Genomic DNA, 21,464 nt, shown 5'->3' on the forward strand with positions numbered 1-21,464 from the left:
CTCTGCACTGCCCAGCCACCATCACCGCCTCTGCACTGCCCAGCCACCATCACCGCCTCTGCACTGCCACTGAATCGGCCACCGTCACCACCCTCCTGCTGCCCAGCCACAGGAAGCTCACACAGCGCTCCGTCTGCCCTGCACCCTCCTCCCCCGTGTGCGCGTTTTGTAGCCGCTCACTGGCTGCTGGCGTTCTATACCAAGCTCAACCGACCGGCCATCATCCTCCTATGTGTGGGTGGCGCAGGCTGTGCGGTAAAGCAATCGTCCCACTCCTCCCACATGCAATTTCACCCCACGTGGTTGCACGGTGCTGTGTGCATGGAAGAAGGCATTGGGTGGGCGGGGGGGGGTGGTTGTCCTTAACCAATGTCTTCCAGAAGTTTCTCCCCCCCCCCCATCTCCTCCCACCTGAGGCAGAGCTTGCGTCTCCGTAGCCCAGGCGGTGAGACGTCTCGTGCCTCGTGGTCTGGGTAAACGAATGGACTCGCCCCACACACCACTTGTTACCTGTGGAACATAGGAATCTGTCCGTTGCTGTGGCTTGCCAGAAATCTTGAGGGGGGGCGGGGGGGGGGGCCTTTCACGTTCTCTGTTACAGAACCTAGTCAAACGTGCAGCCCTACCTACCTACCCTGTACAACAAGCCCAGCCCTGCAGAAGGGGAAGAAGAGACACCACGGCAAGCCCCATGACACCGCCACAACCAGGGAGTGCCCTTTGACTCGCCTCACTCTGCATGCGTCATTCTCAATGGGTCATGAGTTGGCTCTGTAGCCACGAGTGTGAACACGGAGGTTGTGTTTATCGTTGTCAAGGCTCAGCAGGTGGTGGTGGTGGTGGTGAATGGGAAACGCAAGCTGACGCACAGAGCAAGCAGCCGCACTGCTGTACAACACCAACCCAGGGAGTGTCAATGACTCTTTGTACTTCCCACACAGCAACTTTATTTATCAATGGCAATGAGCCTTGGCTCTGTAGCCCACACGTGGACATACGGAGGTTGTGTTTATCATTGTCAAGGCTGAGCGGATGATGGTGATGGTGGTGGTGATGGGGAGTCGGACACACTGGCATCCGTTCCTGCCACCCCCAACTTTGAGAGAGATGTCTGGGCGAGTTCTCAACCCAGGTAACCGTGCGAGTCTCCGGCCCGATCCTCGGCCTTGCTCACGAAACGAGCGATGTGGGTGTTTTACTTGAGGTTAAACGCCGTTGCCATTGGCATTATTAACGACTACTTCAGGCTTTGCGTTCGTGTTGGAGGTGGGGGGGGCTCCTGACGTTTTATCTTCCAGAATCCCTCGCGTCTCCTGCGTCCTTGCGACGCCAGCAGAGGGGGAAGAGAGATCATCGGTGAATCCAGGCAGTCGCAAGATCCCCAAGTTCGATTTACAGACGTCTCTCTCGGTTCGAACTCCACGCAAAAACCCTCTCGTGCGTCCTGTAAAGGAAGTGGGAATATCAGGGCTTCGTCGGGAGAATCCAGGCAGTTTCCATGGAACCTGGTAACAGCGCAACTCTTTTGCCACTTGTTCAAGTTTGTTTTCACTACAGATGTTGCTTCTGCGTTCGAATTTCTGTTGGGGGGGGGGGGGGGGTCCTAACGGTTTATCTTCCAGAAATTCTCTCCCCGGTCTACTTTCGTTCAAACATCTCGGTACAGCTCCAAAGAAAGGAATCCCCAACATGGCAGAGATCCCAGTCCTGGACAGGAGGGGACAGAGACACCCAACAGCGTCCATCAGGGAGTGTCAACGTCTCTTGCTACCCGCAGCAGCAACATTATTTATGATCAATGGCAATGAGCCCTGCTCTGTAGCCACGCATGAGCATCATGGAGGTTGTGTTTTATTATTGTCAAGGCTGAGTGGATGATGGTGGTGGTGATGGGGAATCAGACGCGCTGGCATCCGTTCCTGCCACCCCCAACTTTGAGAGAGATGTCTGGGCGAGTTCTCAACCCAGGTAACCGTGCGAGTCTCCGGCCCGATCCTCGGCCTTCACCAAACGAGCGATGTGGATGTTCTACTTGAGGTTAAACGCCGTTGCCATTGGCATAATCAACGAGTACTTCAGGCTTTGCGTTCGTATCGGAGTTGGGAGGGGGGGGGTCCTGACGTTTTATCTTCCAGAATCCCTCGCGTCTCCTGCGTCCTCGCGACGCCGGCAAAGAGGGGGAAGAGAGATCATCTGTGAATCCAGGCAGTCGCAAGGTCCCCAAGTCCCATTTACACAGACGGCTCTCTTGGATCGAACTCCACGCAAACCCTCTCGTGCGTCCCGTAAAGGTGTCTGGGCTTCGTCGTGGAGAATTCAGGCCGGTTTCCGTGGCACCTGGTAACAACGCGACTCTTTTGCCCAGGTTTGTTTTCACTGCAGATGTTGCTACTGCGTTCGCATCGCAGCTGGGGGTGGGTTTGGGGGGGGGGTGGGTGTCCTAACAGTTTCTTTTGCAGAAACCTCTCCCCGGTCTACTCTCGCTCAAACGTCAAACATCTCGGTACAGCTCCAAAGCAAGGAAGCCCCAACGGGGCAGAGATCCCAGGCAGTGACGGGACAGGGAGCCAGGTCTGCGTCTCGATGTCTCGGTTCAACTGCGGAGGCAGGAAGTGCAAACGGTCGAATCGGCGGTGGATACGGGCAGTTAGCGGACCTCCTGGTAACACCGCAACTCCTTTGGCCGTGCGTTTGAATCTGCCTTGCTGCTACTACTACAGGATTTGTTTGTGTTGGGGGGGGGGGGTACTCTAATGTTCTGTCTTCCAGAATCTTTCCTCGTGTCTACTCTGAAACATCTCGGTACAGCTCCAAAGAAAGGAAGCCCCAACGGGGCAGAGATCCCAGGCAGTGACAGGAAGGGGAGCCCCACCAGTCCTGCGTCATGACCGCTCTCTCGGTTTCAACTCGGGGGGGGGGGGGGGGACACCCTTTGGCGTCGGTCGTGCACGGAACAGCTGAGGGGTGAAGGGCGTGAGGGCGTCTGGGGCGTCTCCAGGCAGTTTCCATGGAACCTGGTAACAGCGTGTGACTCCTTTGCCCACCCGTTAAAGTTTGTTTTCACTGCAGACGTTGCTACTGCGTTCGCATCGCGGTTGGGGGGGGTGGGTGTCCTAACGGTTTATCTTCCAGAAACCTCTCCCCGGTCTACTCTCGCTCACACATCTCGGTACAGCTCCAAAGAAAGGAAACCCCAACGGGGCAGAGACCGCCCGTCAAAAGGTTCTGTTCGCTGCTCGTGAAACATTAAAAAAATGGAGGATGAATTTGCGGAGATTTTTTTTATTGCGAGGATGAAATGTCTCCATGAAACAAACTCTTTCATCCCGAGTCATCGCGGCCACTTCACGTCGGTTTGGCAACGTCAAAGCCCCGGCACGCGTGAAGTCTGGAAGGTTCCGGAAAAAGAACGATTGGACAATGAACGCTCGACAAATTGTGGAAGAATTTGAAGTAATTTTTTACAAACTATAAATCTGCATCGGCAAGTGCATCTTGAAGGGAGGCGGTCCCCCCTCTTTGGGAAAGATTTAACAATTGACTTTTTTACGAACGTGGAAATTGCGCACCGCTTAAGCCACTTGGAGAGGGCAAGGCTGGGGGACCCCCCCACTATGCGATTGACGGGGTATGCAGCAGCTACACACTTGTATTGCCCTCCTAAGTGTGTTTATTGGTGGGGGGGGGGGAGCATTGCGAAGCGACCAACAGCAACTCTTGTCGGCCTGGTCTTTTGCGCAGATTGCCCGAGGGGGAAGTGGGCATCGTCCAGGAGACGTGTGAAGCAGAGGAGGGTCGGGGACGCAGATGCACGGGGCTCGCTCGCACAGGCGGTTCCTTGCCGGCGTGAAATCAATCGTCGGGTCACAAACATCACACTCAGTCAGCGCTCAGCCCACCGTCAACGCTGCTACTGTCACAGCTCCACTGTCACCGCCTGCCACTGCTCGGCCACCGTCACCGCCATCTGCTGCCCAGCCACGATCACTGCCCAGCCACCATCACCGCCTCTGCACTGCCACTGAATCGGCCACCGTCACCGCCCCTCTGCTGCCCAGCCACAGGAAGCTCACACAGCTGCTCCGTCTGCCCTGCACCCTCCTCCCCCGTGTGCGCGTTTTGTAGCCGCTCGCTGGCTGCTGGCGTTCTATACCAAGCTCCACCGACCGGCCATCATCCTCCTATGTGTGGGTGGCGCAGGCTGTGCGGTAAAGCAATCGTCCCACTCCTCCCACATGCAATTTCACCCCACGTGGTGCACGGCGCTGTGTGCATGGAAGAAGGCATTGGGTGGGCGGGGGGGTTGTCCTTAACCAAATGTCTTCCAGAAGTTTCTCCCCCCCCCATCTCCCACCTGAGCAGAGCTTGCGTCTCCGTAGCCCAGGCGGTGAGACGTCTCGTGCCTCTGGTCTGGGTAAACCAATGGACTCGCCCCACACACCCACTTGTTACCTGTGGAACATACGAATCTGTCCGTTGCTGTGGCTTGCCAGAAATCTTGAGGGGGGGGCGGGGGGGGCCTTTCACGTTCTCTGTTACAGAACCTAGTCAAACGTGCAGCCCTACCTACCTACCCTGTACAACAAGCCCAGCCCTGCAGAAGGGGAAGAAGAGACACCACGGCAAGCCCCCCATGACACCGCCACAACCAGGGAGTGCCCTTTGACTCGCCTCACTCTGCATGCGTCATTCTCAATGGGTCATGAGTTGGCTCTGTAGCCACGAGTGTGAACGTGGAGCTGTGTTTATCGTTGTCAAGGATGAGCGGGTGATGGTGGCGATGGGTGGAGAATGGGAGGAACTCAACCCCCCCCCGACTGCTGTACTAATCGGCACAAAGTAAACCAGCCGTGGAAGGAGCGAGGCGAGAATCTTTGCCGCCACCAGGGAGTGTCCTTAACTCTTCGTGCTTTACAGCCACACGGCAACATTTATAATTGTTTATCAATGGTGATGGGCCTTGGCTCTGTAGCCCACGAGTGTGAACACGGAGGTTGTGTTTATCGTTGTCAAGGCTCAGCAGGTGGTGGTGGTGGTGAATGTGAAACGCAAGCTGACGCACAGAGCAAGCAGCCGCACTGCTGTACAACACCAACCCAGGGAGTGTCAATGACTCTTGTATTTCCCACACAGCAACTTTATTGATCAATGGCAATGAGCCTTGGCTGTAGAGGCACGCGTGAGCATCATGGAGGTTGTGTTTCATTATTGTCAAGGCTGAGCGGGTGGTGGTGGTGGTGGTGATGGGGAATCAGACACGCTGGCATCTGTTCCTGCCACCCCCAACTTTGAGAGAGATGTCTGGGCGAGTTCTCAACCCAGGTGACCGTGCGAGTCTCCGGCCCGATCCTCGGCCTTACCAAACGAGCGATGTGGATGTTCTACTTGAGGTTAAACGCCGTTGCCATTGGCATTATCAACGACTACTTCAGGCTTTGCGTTCGTATCGGAGTTGGGAGGGGGCGGGGTCCTGACGTTTTACCTTCCAGAATCCCTCGCGTCTCCTGCGTCCTCGCGACGACAGCAAAGAGGGGGAAGAGAGATCATGGGTGAATCCAGGCAGTCGCAAGATCCCCAAGTCCCATTTACACAGACGTCTCTCTCGGTTCGAACTCCACGCAAAAACCCTCTCGTGCGTCCCGTAAAGGAAGTGGGAATATCAGGGCTTCGTCGGGAGAATCCAAGCAGTTTCCATGGAACCTGGTAACAGCGCAACTCTTTTGCCACCTGTTCAAGTTTGTTTTCATTACAGACGTTGCTACTGCGTTCGAATTTCTGCTGGGGGTGAGTTGGGGGGTGGGTGTCCTAACCGTTTATCTTCCAGAATCCTCTCCCCGGTCTCTACTCTCGCTCAAACGTCAAACATCTCGGTACAGCTCCAAAGCAAGGAAGCCCCAACGGGGCAGAGATCCCAGGCAGTGATGGGACAGGGAGCCAAGTCTGCGTCTCGATGTCTCGGTTCAACTCCACGCGGCTTCGTGTTGCGCAAACGGAGTGGAGGGCGTGCAGATGTCTGGGGCGTCGTCGGGAGAATCCAGGCCGTTAACGGGACACCTGGTAAAGTTGAAACGCCGTTGGCATTGTCAGCGACTGCTTCAGGCTTTGCGTTCGTGTCGGAGTTGGGGGTGGGGGGTCCTGACGTTTTATCTTCCAGAATCCCTCGCGTCTCCTGCGTCCTCGCGACGCCGGCAAAGAGGGGGAAGAGAGATCATCGGTGAATCCAGGCAGTCGCAAGATCCCCAAGTCCCATTTACACAGACGTCTCTCTCGGTTCGAACTCTGGGACATTCGTCGGGAAAACCCAGACAGCGGATTTCCTGGTAACACCGCAACTCCTTTGGCCGTGGGTTTGAGTTTGTCTTGCTGCTACTTACTACAGGATTTGTAGTTACCTCGATGCAACTCTAAGTAACCTCAGAACATCGGAGGGGAAAAAACCCTATAATGTTTTGCTTTTCGTAATTGGCCACGTGGGGAAAGGTTGTGGGCAGGACTTTGTGAAAGTTTTAAACGAGGCAAAACTTGACACTTTTATTAGCAAATGACCACAGCGTCAAGTTTACGTAATGTGACCTGAAGATTGAAATCGGTGTTCTCTTACGGCCGTCCTGAACATTTCCCTAAGCCAGCAAAGGGCGTTGATGGTGACATTGCTAGCAAGCGGCGTGCAGTGTTGGCCGTTGTGGGTCTGGGGTGGGGGAGGGGGGAGGGGCTCCTAACGTTCTATGTTACAGGACCCCAGCAGTTGTGCCTAGCGCAGACGTCTCGTTCAACTCCACGCAACTTCCTCAGTGCAACTCCACACCACCTCGCTGCAACTCCAGGCAACTCAGTTCAACTCCACGTAGCCTCAGAACAATTTCATTCAAACTTGCTCCAACTCCTCACCTCCACACGTTTTCTGTGCAACTCCCAAGCAACCTCGCGACATCGTACAAGGGGGGAGAGCAACAGGGAAGGAAGCGCAAATTGCTCCTCTATCATCGGCCATTCCAGGCGGTTAACGGGACCCGGTAACACCGTCAACACTTTGACATTCACATTTGCCTTGCTGCTACTGCTGCTACAGGCCTTGTGTTTGTGTGTGGGGGGGGGGGGTTGTCTCACGTTCTGTCTTCCAGAATCCTCTCCCTTGTCTCTACTCTCGCTCAAACGTCAACCATCTCGGTACAGCTCCAAAGCAAGGAAGCCCCAACGGGGCAGAGATCCCAGGCAGTGACGGGACAGGGAGCCAGGTCTGCGTCTCGATGTCTCGGTTCAACTCCACGCAACTTCCTCAGTGCAACTCCACGCGTTCTCTGTGCAACTCCCAAGCAACCTCGCGACATCGTACAAGGGGGGAGAGCAACAGGGAAGGAAGCGCAAATTGCTCCTCTATCATCGGCCATTCCGGGCGGTTAACGGGACCCGGTAACACCGTCAACACTTTGACGTTCACATTTGCCTGGCTGCTACTGCTGCTACAAGCCTTGTTTGTATCAGGGGGAGTGGGGGGGGTGTCCTAACGTTCTGTCTTCCAGAATCCTCTCCCCGGTCTCTACTCTCGTTCAAACGTCAAACATCTCGGTACTGCTCCAAAGCAAGGAAGCCCCAACGGGGCAGAGATCCCAGGCAGTGACGGGACAGGGAGCCAGGTCTGCGTCTCGATGTCTCGGTTCAACTCCACGCGGCTTCGTGTTGCGCAAGCGGAGTGGAGGGCGTGCAGATGTCTGGGGCGTCGTCGGGAGAATCCAGGCCGTTAACGGGACACCTGGTAAAGTTGAAACGCCGTTGCCATTGGCGTCGTCAACGACTGCTTCAGGCTTTGCGTTTGTATCGGAGTTGGGGGGGGGGGGTCCTGACGTTTTATCTTCCAGACTCGCTTCTCCTGCGTCCTCGCGACGCCAGCAAAGAGGGGGAAGAGAGATCATCGGTGAATCCAGGCAGTCGCAAGATCCCCAAGTCCCATTTACACAGACGTCTCTCTCGGTTCGAACTCCACGCAAACCCTCTCGTGTCTCTCCATCATCGCCTTGTGTATGATTGTAGTGGTGGAGGTGATTGTGGTGGTGGTGATCAGGGGTGGAGTTTGGAGCGAGGATCAGGAGTGGAGTTTGGAGTGAGGATCTGGAGTGGAGTTTGGAGCGAGGATCTGGAGTGGAGTTTGGAGCGAGGATCAGGAGTGGAGTTTGGAGCGAGGATCAGGAGTGGAGTTTGGAGCGAGGATCAGGAGTGGAGTTTGGAGCGAGGATCAGGAGTGGAGTTTGGAGTGAGGATCTGGAGTGGAGTTTGGAGTGAGGATCTGGAGTGGAGTTTGGAGCGAGGATCTGGAGTGGAGTTTGGAGCGAGGATCAGGAGTGGAGTTTGGAGTGAGGATCTGGAGTGGAGTTTGGAGTGAGGATCAGGAGTGGAGTCTGGAGTGAGGATCTGGAGTGGAGTTTGGAGCGAGGATCAGGAGTGGAGTCTGGAGCGAGGATCAGGAGTGGAGTTTGGAGCGAGGATCAGGAGTGGAGTTTGGAGCGAGGATCAGGAGTGGAGTTTGGAGTGAGGATCAGGAGTGGAGTTTGGAGCGAAGATCTGGAGTGGAGTTTGGAGCGAGGATCTGGAGTGGAGTTTGGAGTGAGGATCAGGAGTGGAGTTTGGAGTGAGGATCAGGAGTGGAGTTTGGAGCGAGGATCAGGAGTGGAGTTTGGAGTGAGGATCTGGAGTGGAGTTTGGAGCGAGGATCTGGAGTAGAGTTTGGAGTGAGGATCTGGAGTGGAGTTTGGAGCGAGGATCTGGAGTGGAGTTTGGAGTGAGGATCTGGAGTGGAGTTTGGAGCGAGGATCTGGAGTGGAGTTTGGAGTGAGGATCAGGAGTGGAGTTTGGAGTGAGGATCTGGAGTGGAGTTTGGAGCGAGGATCTGGAGTGGAGTTTGGAGCGAGGATCTGGAGTGGAGTTTGGAGCGAGGATCTGGAGTGGAGTTTGGAGCGAGGATCTGGAGTGGAGTTTGGAGCGAGGATCAGGAGTGGAGTTTGGAGTGAGGATCTGGAGTGGAGTTTGGAGCGAGGATCTGGAGTGGAGTTTGGAGCGAGGATCTGGAGTGGAGTTTGGAGCGAGGATCTGGAGTGGAGTTTGGAGCGAGGATCTGGAGTGGAGTTTGGAGCGAGGATCTGGAGTGGAGTTTGGAGCGAGGATCTGGAGTGGAGTTTGGAGCGAGGATCTGGAGTGGAGTTTGGAGCGAGGATCTGGAGTGGAGTTTGGAGCGAGGATCTGGAGTGGAGTTTGGAGCGAGGATCTGGAGTGGAGTTTGGAGCGAGGATCTGGAGTGGAGTTTGGAGCGAGGATCTGGAGTGGAGTTTGGAGCGAGGATCTGGAGTGGAGTTTGGAGCAAAGTGCCAGCAGACCAGAATGATCAACGACTGCTTCAGGCTTTGCGTTCGTATCGGAGGTGGGGGGGGGGGTCCTGACGTTTTATCTTCCAGAATCCCTCGCGTCTCCTGTGTCCTCGCGACGCCGGCAAAGAGCGGGAAGAGAGATCATCGGTGAATCCAGGCAGTCGCAAGATCCCCAAGTTCGATTTACACAGACGTCTCTCTCGGTTCGAACTCCACGCAAACCCTCTCGTGCGTCCCGTGAAGGAAGTTCAGATGTCTGGGGCGTCGTTGGGAAAACCCAGACAGCGGACCTCCTGGTAACACCGCAACTTCTTTGGCCGTGCGTTTGAGTTTGCCTTGCTGCTGCTGCTACTACAGGATTTGTTTGTATCGGGGAGGGGGGAGGGGCTCCTAACGTTCTATGTTACAGGACCCCAGCAGTTGTGCCTAGCGCAGACGTCTCGGTTCAACTCCACGCAACTTCCTCAGTGCAACTCCACACGGCCTCTGTGCAACTCCACATAACCTCGGTTCAACTCCACACAACCATGGACCAACTCCACGTAACCTCTGCAACTCCACACAACCATGGACCAACTCCACGTAACCTCTGCAACTCTACGTATCGTCAGAACACCTTCACGCAACCTTGATCCAACTCCTCACCTCCACGCGTTCTTTGTGCAACTCCATGCAACCTCGCTGCAACTCTACATAACTTCAGAACACCGTCACGCAACCTCGCTCCAACTCCACGCAACTTTCTCGGTGCAACTCCCAAGCAACCTCGCGACATCGTACAAGGGGGGAGAGCAACAGGGAAGGAAGCGCAAATTGCTCCTCTATCATCGGCCATTCCGGGCGGTTAACGGGACCCGGTAACACCGTCAACACTTTGACATTCAAATTTGCCTTGCTGCTACAAGCCTTGTGTTTGTATCGGAGTTGGGGGGGGGGGGGTCTTAACACCGTGTCTTCCAGAATTCCTCGCATCTCCTGTGTCCTCGCAACACCAGCAGAGAGAGGGAAGAGATCATCGGTGAATCCAGGCAGTCGCATTAATATTGATCTAACAATCACCACAAATGCTACTCAGTTTGTAGACACCAGGGTACTGTGAGTCAAGAATGACATCCTTTAAGGATGGGATCAGATCAGGCCTTGTGTTTGTATCAGGGTGGGGGGGGGAGGGGGGTCTCTAACGTTCTGTCTTCCAGAATCTTTCCTCGTGTCTACTCTGAAACATCTCGGTACAGCTCCAACGAAAGGAACCCGCAACGGGGCAGAGATCCCAGTCCTGGACAGGAGGGGCCAGAGACACCCAACAGCGTCCATCAGGGAGTGTCAACGTCTCTTGCTACCACACAGCAGCAGCAGCAGCAACATTATTTATGATCAATGGCAATGAGCCGTGCTCTGTAGCCACGCGTGAGCATCATGGAGGTTGTGTTTTATTATTGTCAAGGCTGAGCGGATGGTGGTGGTGATGGGGAATCAGACACGCTGGCATCCGTTCCTGCCACCCCCAACTTTGGGAGAGATGTCTGGGCGAGTTCTCAACCCCGGTAACCGTGCGAGTCTCCGGCCCGATCCTCGGCCTTGCTCACCAAACGAGCGATGTGGATGTTCTACTTGAGGTTTGTTGACGTTTTGTTTATCGTAATTGGCCACGTGGGGAAAAGTTGTCGACAGGACTTGGACAGTTTTAAACGAGGCAAAACTTTAAACCTAATTAGCAAATGACCACAGCGTGAAGTTTACGTAATGCGACCTGAAGATTGAAATCAATGATAATTGGTTTTTTACACTTTTATCTGGCAACAAAACTGATACCTTTTTGACACGGAGTCATGTTTGCATTGACCACAATACCTGCGGTCAGAATGCAAACAAAAAACACAACTCTGATAATGTATGCACTGTCCTTGAAATTGATTGGTCCACACCCGAGACAGCTTTTCTTGGAGCCCAGTCTCACATGGTGTTGGACCAGATGACACCAAAAGGTGTCGGTTTTGTTGCCAGATAAAAGGGTAAAAAACCAATGATCATATTCTGCTACTGGCAAAGGAGGTTCCTATGGTGGATTGAAATCGGTGTTCTCTTACGGCCGTGCTGAACATTTCCCCAAGCCAGCAAAGGGCGTTGATGGTGACATTGCTAGCAAGCGGCGTGCAGTGTTGGCCGTTGTGGGTCTGGGGTGGGGGAGGGGGGAGGGGCTCCTAACGTTCTATGTTACAGGACCCCAGCAGTTGTGCCTAGCGCAGACGTCTCGTTCAACTCCACGCAACTTCCTCAGTGCAACTCCACACGGTCTCTGTGCAACTCCAGGCAACTCGGTCCAACTCCACGTAGCCTCAGAACAATTTCATTCAACCTTGCTCCAACTCCTCACCTCCACACGTTCTCTGTGCAACTCCACGTTAACGCGCTGCAACTCTACGTAACCTCAGAACACCTTCACGCAACCTTGCTCCAACTCCTCGCAAGCTCAGTGCAACTCCACGCGTTCTCTGTGCAACTCCCAAGCAACCTCGCGACATCGTACAAGGGGGGAGAGCAACAGGGAAGGAAGCGCAAATTGCTCCTCTATCATCGGCCATTCCAGGCGGTTAACGGGACCCGGTAACACCGTCAACACTTTGACGTTCACATTTTCCTCGCTGCTACTGCTGCTACAGGCCTTGTGTTTGTGTGTGTGGGGGGGGGGGGGTGTCTCACGTTCTGTCTTCCAGAATCCTCTCCCCGGTCTACTCTCGCTCAAACGTCAAACATCTCGGTACAGCTCCAAAGCAAGGAAGCCCCAACGGGGCAGAGATCCCAGGCAGTGACGGGACAGGGAGCCAGGTCTGCGTCTCGATGTCTCGGTTCAACTCCACGCAACTTCCTCAGTGCAACTCCACACGGTCTCTGTGCGACTCAACGCAACCTTGATGCAACTCCCAACAACGTCCATCAACGTCCATCAGGGAGTGTCAATGTCTCTCGCTACCCACAGCAGCAGCAACATTATTACTATGAACTGGTCATGAGCAGTGCTGCTTGGTAGCCACGAGTGTGAACACGGAGGTTGTGTTTATCGTTGTCAAGGCAGAGCTGATGATGGTGGTGGTGATGATGGGCGGAATGGGAGATACGCAACCCCCTGCCGCTGTTACAACCCAGTCCTGGACAGGAGGGGCTAGAGACGACCAACAGCGTCCATCAGGGAGTGTCAACGTCTCTTGCTACCCACAGCAGCAGCAGCATTATTCATGATCAATGGCAATGAGCCGTGCTCTGTAGCCACGCGTGAGCATCATGGAGGTTGTGTTTTATTATTGTCAAGGCTGAGCGGATGGTGGTGGTGGTGGTGATGGGGAATCAGACACGCTGGCATCCGTTCCTGCCACCCCCAACTCTGAGAGAGATGTCTGGGCGAGTTCTCAACCCAGGTAACCGTGCGAGTCTCCGGCCCGATCCTCGGCCTTACCAAACGAGCGATGTGGATGTTCTACTTGAGGTTAAACGCCGGTGCCATTGGCATTATCAACGACTGCTTCAGGCTTTGCGTTCGTGTCGGAGTTGGGGGGGGGGGGTCCTGACGTTTTATCTTCCAGAATCCTTCGCGTCTCCTGCGTCCTCGCGACGCCGGCAAAGAGGGGGAAGAGAGATCATCGGTGAATCCAGGCAGTCGCAAGATCCCCAAGTCCCATTTACACAGACGTCTCTCTCGGTTCGAACTCCAAGCAAACCCTCTCGTGCGTCCCGTAAAGGTGTCTGGGCTTCGTCGCAGAGAATTCAGGCCGGTTTCCCTGGCACCTGGTAAACACCACAAATCTTCTCTGCCCAAATCTATCGCTTTTTCAAACGTGAGTTTTTGTTATTTTATTTGTGTTCGTATGTCTGGAGTTGACGGGGCGGGTAAGGGGGGGGGGTGTTGTGTTAACGCCGTGTCTTGCAGACTCGCGTCTCCTGCGTGCTGGCAACAAGAACTGCAACGGGGGGAAGAGCGAGAGAGTTGACAGTGATGTGCGAATCCAGATCCAGGCGGTTACAGGAGCCCAGCTCTGATTTTCCGCACGCAAACCCTCGCGTGTCTCTCCATCGCCTTGTGGATGATTGTGATGGTGGTGGTGATCAGGAGTGGAGTTTGGAGCGAAGATCAGGAGTGGAGTCTGGAGTGAGGATCAGGAGTTGAGTTTGGAGTGAGGATCTGGAGTTGAGTTTGGAGTGAGGATCTGGAGTGGAGTTTGGAGTGAGGATCTGGAATGGAGTTTGGGGTGAGGATCTGGAGTGGAGTTTGGAGTGAGGATCTGGAGTGGAGTTTGGAGTGAGGATCTGGAGTGGAGTTTGGAGTGAGGATCTGGAGTGGAGTTTGGAGTGAGGATCTGGAGTGGAGTTTGGAGTGAGGATCTGGAGTGGAGTTTGGAGCGAGGATCAGGAGTGGAGTTTGGAGTGAGGATCTGGAGTGGAGTTTGGAGCGAGGATCTGGAGTGGAGTTTGGAGCGAGGATCTGGAGTGGAGTTTGGAGCGAGGATCTGGAGTGGAGTTTGGAGTGAGGATCTGGAGTGGAGTTTGGAGCGAGGATCTGGAGTGGAGTTTGGAGTGAGGATCAGGATCTGGAGTGGAGTTTGGAGTGAGGATCTGGAGTGGAGTTTGGAGTGAGGATCAGGATCTGGAGTGGAGTTTGGAGTGAGGATCAGGATCTGGAGTGGAGTTTGGAGTGAGGATCAGGATCTGGAGTGGAGTTTGGAGCAAAGTGCCAGCAGACCAGAATCATCAACGACTACTTCAGGCTTTGCGTTCGTATCGGAGGTGGGGGGGGGTCCTGACGTTTTATCTTCCAGAATCCCTCGCGTCTCCTGCGTCCTCGCGACGTCGGCAAAGAGGGGGAAGAGAGATCATCGGTGAATCCAGGCAGTCGCAAGATCCCCAAGTCCCATTTACACAGACGTCTCTCTCGGTTCGAACTCCACGCAAACCCTCTCGTGCGTCCTGTGAAGGAAGTGCGGATGTCTGGGGCGTCGTTAGGAGAATCCAAGCAGTTTCCATGGAACCTGGTAACAGCGTGTGACTCCTTTGCCCACCCGTTCAAGTTTGTTTTCACTGCAGACGTTGCTACTGCGTTCGCATCGCAGCTGGGAGTGGGTTGGTGGGGGGGGTGTCCTAACGTTCTGTCTTCCAGAATCCTCTCCCCGGTCTCTACTCTCGCTCAAACGTCAAACATCTCGGTACAGCTCCAAAGCAAGGAAGCCCCAACGGGGCAGAGATCCCAGGCAGTGACGGGACAGGGAGCCAGGTCTGCGTCTCGATGTCTCGGTTCAACTCCACGCGGCTTCGTGTTGCGCAAGCGGAGTGGAGGGCGTGCAGATGTCTGGGGCGTTGTCGGGAGAATCCAGGCCGTTAACGGGACACCTGGTAAAGTTAAAACGCCGTTGCCATTGGCGTCGTCAACGACTGCTTCAGGCTTTGCGTTCGTATCGGAGTTGGGGGGGGGCGTCCTGACGTTTTATCTTCCAGACTCACTCGCGTCTCCTGCGTCCTCGCGACGCCGGCAAAGAGGGGGAAGAGAGCTCATCGGTGAATCCAGGCAGTCGCAAGATCCCCAAGTCCCATTTACACAGACGTCTCTCTCGGTTCGAACTCCACGCAAACCCTCTCGTGCGTCCCGTAAAGGTGTCTGGGCTTCGTCGTGGAGAATTCAGGCCGGTTTCCGTGGCACCTGGTAACAATGCGACTCTTGCCCAAGTTTGTTTTCACTGCAGACGTTGCTACTGCGTTCGCATCGCCGCTGGGGGTGGGTTGGGGGGGGGGTTCCTAACGTTCTGTCTTCCAGAATCCTCTCCCCGGTCTACTCTCGCTCAAACGTCAAACATCTCGGTACAGCTCCAACGAAAGGAAGCCCCAATGGGGCAGAGATCCCAGGCAGTGGCAAGACAGGGGGAGGCAGGTCTGCGTCTGCCCAAATCTATCGCTTTTTTACACGCTTTTATTTAACTCAAGTCTGTTGTATCCTCAAAAAAGAAATCTTGTAACTCAATTTCAACCGTATTCCCAATGTCGTATCCACTGCAACCTTCGTATAGGTATGTCATACTGATGACAATACTATATTCTATAATTGAGAAAAAAAAATTTAAATGATCTTTTTTTGCAGCTCTAATTGTCCACGTTTACGGCTCAAATTGTCGACGCTCAACTCGTGTTGGCTGGAAATCACCACGGTCCCTCACGTTACTGCAAGATTTAAATCGGTGTTCTCTTAGGGCCGTCCTGAATATTTCCCCAAGCCAGCAAAGGGCGTTGATGGTTACATTGCTAGCAAGCGGCGTGCAGTGTTGGACATTGTGGATCTGGGAGGGGGGAGGGGCTCCTAACGTTCCATGTTACAGGACCCCAGCAGTTGTGCCTAGCGCAGACGTCTCGTTCAACTCCACGCAACTTCCTCAGTGCAACTCCACACGGTCTCTGTGCAACTCAACGCAACCTTGATGCAACTCCAACAGCGTCCATCAGGGAGTGTCAATGTCTCTTGCTACCCACAGCAGCAGCAGCAACATTATTACTATGAACTGGTCATGAGCAGTGCTGCTAGGCAGCCACGAGTGTGAACACGGAGGTTGTGTTTATCGTTGTCAAGGCTCGGCAGGTGGTGGTGGTGGTGAATGGGAAACGCAAGCTGACGCACAGAGCAAGCAGCCGCACTGCTGTACAACACCAACCCAGCCCTGGGTGGAAGGGGAGAGAAGCCGTACGGCCATTACCATCCATCAGGGAGTGTCAATGACTCGTGTACTTCCCACACAGCAACTTTATTTATCAATGGCAATGAGCCTTGGCTGTGTAGTCCACACGTGGACATACGGAGGTTGTGTTTATCGTTGTCAAGGCTGAGCGGATGATGGTGGTGGTGGTGATGGGGAATCAGACACGCTGGCATCCGTTCCTGACACCCCCAACTCTGAGAAAGATGTCTGGGCGAGTTCTCAACCCAGGTAACCGTGCGAGTCTCCGGCCCGATCTTCGGCCTTGCTCACCAAACGAGCGATGTGGATGTTTTACTTGAGCACCAAAGGGACATTAAATTCTCCCAAACACAGCTGTCAGCAGTGGCAGTGCTTGCTTGCCAACAAGGACATTCAATTGATTTTGATAACGTTGAAGTGTTTTGCGGAACTAATTATTACTGGCCAAGATTAGAGAATACATTTTAATTGAGAATAATTCAAATAATTTCAACCGTTGTGATAGCTACAGACTCGGCGCAGCCTGGAAGCTTCTTAAATCTCGACTTAAAGCGTTAGTGGCTGCAGGAATTCATTCTCTTTGGGTCTTTCGGCAAAGTCACGTGACTTTACCGACTGTATTAAGTAATACACAACACACATTGCAATGCCTTAGAGGTGAGTCACATGCTAAGTGGCTGATTACTGATCTATTACTTAGTTGCATAGACCCTCACCGCCGCCTCTGATCTCGAATCCTGAAGGGGTTCAACAACGACGATGACATCGTCTTCCTGCACTGTTTGTTTAAGACCAGAAGCAGGTGGATGGCTTCACTATTCTGGCAAATCGCACCGAAGGTGCCGGATGTAATTTTCAGCGAAACGTCGCTGTTACTCTGATTGTAAATGTCGTCGATCCACTCTTCAACACACCGGCGGGCTAAAGTGGTGAACTATTTTGTCTTTTGTCAACGTGACACTTTTTTTACTGATTGGCCGTGTCGGGTGGTGGCGGGTTTTAACGACACATTTAAAATATTTACGAGATCCAATCCAAAAGCAACAACAACTCTATTACGCTTTTACAAACGTTTCGTTGCTACCGAATTTGTGTTCTCATGTCGGGAGTTGGGGCTGGGTAGGAGGAAGGGTTGCCGTGTCTTAGACTGGTAACACCGCAACTCCTTTGGCCGTGCGTTTGAATTTGCCTTGCTGCTACTACTACAGGATTTGTTTGTATCGGGGAGGGGGGAGGGGCTCCTAACGTTCTATGTTACAGGACCCCAGCAGTTGTGCCTAGCGCAGATGTCTCGGTTCAACTCCACGCAACTTCCTCAGTGCAACTCCACGTAACCTGGCTGCAACTCCAGGCAACTTTCTCAGTGCAACTCGCAAGCAACCTCGCGACATCGTACAAGGGGGGAGAGCAACAGGGAAGGAAGCGCAAATTGCTCCTCTACCATCGGCCATTCCAGGCGGTTAGCGGGACCCGGTAACACCGTCAACACTTTGACGTTCACATTTGCCTCGCTGCTACTGCTGCTACTGCTGCTACAGGCCTTGTGTTTGTGTGTGTGGGGGGGGGGGGTTTGTCTCACGTTCTATCTTCCAGAATCCTCTCCCCGGTCTACTCTCGCTCAAACGTCAAACATCTCGGTACAGCTCCAAAGCAAGGAAGCCCCAACGGGGCAGAGATCCCAGGCAGTGACGGGACAGGGAGTCAGGTCTGCGTCTCGATGTCTCGGTTCAACTGCAGAGGCAGGAAGTGCAAACGGTCGAATCGACGGTGGATACGGGCAGTTAGCGGACCTCCTGGTAACACCGCAACCCCTTTGGCCGTGCGTTTGAATTTGCCTTGCTGCTACTACTACAGGACTTGTTTGTGTTGGGGGGGGGGGGTACTCTAACGTTCTGTCTTCCAGAATCTTTCCTCGTGTCTACTCTGAAACATCTCGGTACAGCTCCAAAGAAAGGAAGCCCCAACGGGGCAGAGACCGCCCGTCAAAAGGTTCTGTTCGCTGCTCGTGAAACATTAAAAAACTGGAGGATGAATTTGCGGAGATTTTTTTTATTGCGAGGATGAAATGTCTCCATGAAACAAACTCTTTCATCCCGAGTCATCGCGGCCACTCCACGTCGGTTTGGCAACGTCAAAGCCCCGGCATGCGTGAAGTCTGGAAGGTTCCGGGAAATGAACGATTGGACAATGAACGCTCGACAAATTGTGGAGGAATTTGAAGTAATTTTTTACAAACTATAAATCTGCATCAGCAAGTGCTTCTTGAAGGGAGGCGGCCCCCCCTCTTTGCCAAAGATTTAACAATTGACTTTTTTACGAACGTGGAAATTGCGCACCGCTTAAGCCACTTGGAGAGGGCAAGGCTGGGGGACCCCCCCCCCCCACCCCACTATGCGATTGACGGGGCATGCAGCAGCTACACACTTGTATTGCCCTCCTAAGTGTGCTTATTGGGGGGGGGAGGGGGGGACCATTGCGAAGCGACCAACAGCAACTCTTGTCGGCCTGGTCTTTTGCGCAGATTGCCCGAGGGGGAAGTGGGCATCGTCCAGGAGACGTGTGAAGCAGAGGAGGGTCGGGGACGCAGATGCACGGGGCTCGCTCGCACAGGCGGTTCCTTGCCGGCGTGAAATCAATCGTCGGGTCACAAACATCACACTCAGTCAGCGCTCAGCCCACCGTCAACGCTGCTACTGTCACAGCTCCACTGTCACCGCCTGCCACTGCTTGGCCACCGTCACCGCCATCTGCTGCCCAGCCACGATCACTGCCCAGCCACCATCACCGCCTCTGCACTGCCCAGCCACCATCACCGTCTCTGCACTGCCACTAAATACCATCACCGCCTCTGCACTGCCACTAAATACCATCACCGCCTCTGCACTGCCACTAAATACCATCACCGCCTCTGCACTGCCACTGAATCGGCCACCGTCACCGCCATCTGCTGCCCAGCCACGATCACTGTCCAGCCACCATCACCCCCTCTGCACTGCCCAGCCACCATCACCGCCTCTGCACTGCCACTGAATCGGCCACCGTCACCGCCCCTCTGCTGCCCAGCCACAGGAAGCTCACACAGCTGCTCCGTCTGCCCTGCACCCTCCTCCCCCGTGTGCGCGTTTTGTAGCCGCTCACTGGCTGCTGGCGTTCTATACCAAGCTCCACCGACCGGCCATCCTCCTATGTGTGGGTGGCGCAGGCTGTGCGGTAAAGCAATCGTCCCACTCCTCCCACATGCAATTTCACCCCACGTGGTGCACGGCGCTGTGTGCATGGAAGAAGGCATTGGGTGGGCGGGCGGGGGGGGGGGTTGTCCTTAACCAAATGTCTTCCAGAAGTTTCTCCCCCCCCCCATCTCCTCCCACCTGAGCAGAGCTTGCGTCTCCGTAGCCCAGGCGGTGAGACGTCTCGTGCCTCGTGGTCTGGGTAAACCAATGGACTCGCCCCACACACCCACTTGTTACCTGTGGAACATACGAATCTGTCCGTTGCTGTGGCTTGCCAGAAATCTTGAGGGGGGGCGGGGGGGGGGGCCTTTCACGTTCTCTGTTACAGAACCTAGTCAAACGTGCAGCCCTACCTACCTACCTACCCTGTACAACAAGCCCAGCCCTGCAGAAGGGGAAGAAGAGACACCACGGCAAGCCCCCCATGACACCGCCACAACCAGGGAGTGCCCTTTGACTCGCCTCACTCTGCATGCGTCATTCTCAATGGGTCATGAGTTGGCTCTGTAGCCACGAGTGTGAACGTGGAGCTGTGTTTATCGTTGTCAAGGATGAGCGGGTGATGGTGGCGATGGGTGGAGAATGGGAGGAACGCAACCCCCGACTGCTGTACTAATCGGCACAAAGTAAACCAGCCGTGGAAGGAGCGAGGCGAGAATCTTTGCCGCCACCAGGGAGTGTCCTTAACTCTTCGTGCTTTACAGCCACACGGCAACATTTATAATTGTTTATCAATGGTGATGGGCCTTGGCTCTGTAGCCCACGAGTGTGAACACGGAGGTTGTGTTTATCGTTGTCAAGGCTCGGCAGGTGGTGGTGGTGAATGTGAAACGCAAGCTGACGCACAGAGCAAGCAGCCGCACTGCTGTACAACACCAACCCAGCCCTGGGTGGAAGGTGGGAGAAGCCGTACGGCCATTACCATCCATCAGGGAGTGTCAATGACTCGTGTACTTCCCACACAGCAACTTTATTTATCAATGGCAATGAGCCTTGGCTGTGTAGCCCACACGTGGACATACGGAGGTTGTGTTTATCGTTGTCAAGGATGAGCGGGTGATGGTGGCGATGGGCGAAATGTGAGGAACGCAACCCCCTGCCGCTGTTACAACCCAGTCCTGGACAGGAGGGGCCAGAGACACCCAACAGCGTCCATCAGGGAGTGTCAACGTCTCTTGCTACCCACAGCAGCAGCAGCAGCAGCATTATTTATGATCAATGGCAATGAGCCGTGCTCTGTAGCCACGCGTGAGCATCATGGAGGTTGTGTTTTATTATTGTCAAGGCTGAGCGGATGGTGGTGGTGGTGATGGGGAATCAGACACGCTGGCATCCGTTCCTGCCACCCCCAACTTTGAGAGAGATGTCTGGGCGAGTTCTCAACCCAGGTAACCGTGCGAGTCTCCGGCCCGATCCTCGGCCTTGCTCACCAAACGAGCGATGTGGATGTTTTACTTGAGCACCAAAGGGACATTAAATTCTCCCAAACACAGCTGTCAGCAGTGGCAGTGCTTGCTTGCCAACAAGGACATTCAATTGATTTTGATAACGTTGAAGTGTTTTGCGGAACTAATTATTACTGGCCAAGATTAGTTAGAGAATACATTTTAATTGAGAATAATTCAAATAATTTCAACCGTTGTGATAGCTACAGACTCAGTGCAGCCTGGAAGCTTCTTTAATCTCGACTTAAAGCTTTAGTGGTTGCAGGAATTCATTCTCTTTGGGTCTTTTGGCAAAGTCACGTGACTTTACCGACTGTATTAAGTAATACACAACACACATTGCAATGCCTTAGAGGTGAGTCACATGCTAAGTGGCTGATTACTGATCTATTACTTAGTTGCATAGACCCTCACCGCCGCCTCTGATCTCGAATCCCGATGGGGTTCAACAACGACGATGACATCGTCATCCTGCACTGTTTAAGACCAGAAGCAGGTGGATGGCTTCACTATTCTGGCAAATCGCACCGAAGGTGCCGGATGTAATTTCCAGCGAAACGTCGCTGTTACTCTGATTGTAAATGTCGTGGATTCACTCTTCAACACACCGGCGGGCTAAAGTGGTGAACTCTTTTGTCTTTTGTCAACGTGACACTTTTTCTACTGATTGGCCGTGTCGGGTGGTGGCGGGTTTTAACGACACATTTAAAATATTTACGAGATCCA

General features: G+C 54.1%; 2 long non-coding RNA genes across 3 annotated transcripts; both read left to right on the forward strand.

Moving 5' to 3' along the window:
* The first annotated feature begins 372 nt into the window (after positions 1 to 372).
* LOC144739212 (uncharacterized) lies at positions 373 to 6,555 on the forward strand. The gene is made up of 2 exons (XR_013589376.1): positions 373 to 473; positions 602 to 6,555. It is a non-coding gene; the product is annotated as an uncharacterized LOC144739212 (long non-coding RNA).
* A 1,273-nt stretch (positions 6,556 to 7,828) lies between these two features.
* LOC144739211 (uncharacterized) lies at positions 7,829 to 20,503 on the forward strand. Of its 2 annotated transcripts, none has more exons than XR_013589374.1 (2): positions 7,829 to 15,936; positions 20,320 to 20,503. It is a non-coding gene; the product is annotated as an uncharacterized LOC144739211 (long non-coding RNA). The 2 variants fall into 2 exon arrangements; XR_013589375.1 differs by lacking the exon at positions 20,320 to 20,503 and adding an exon at positions 16,186 to 18,096.
* The last annotated feature ends 961 nt before the right edge of the window (positions 20,504 to 21,464 follow it).

This window comes from Lampetra planeri, unplaced genomic scaffold, assembly GCF_965212315.1.
Source record: "Lampetra planeri unplaced genomic scaffold, kcLamPlan1.2.h2 scaffold_137, whole genome shotgun sequence".
NCBI classification, from domain to species: domain Eukaryota; kingdom Metazoa; phylum Chordata; class Hyperoartia; order Petromyzontiformes; family Petromyzontidae; genus Lampetra; species Lampetra planeri.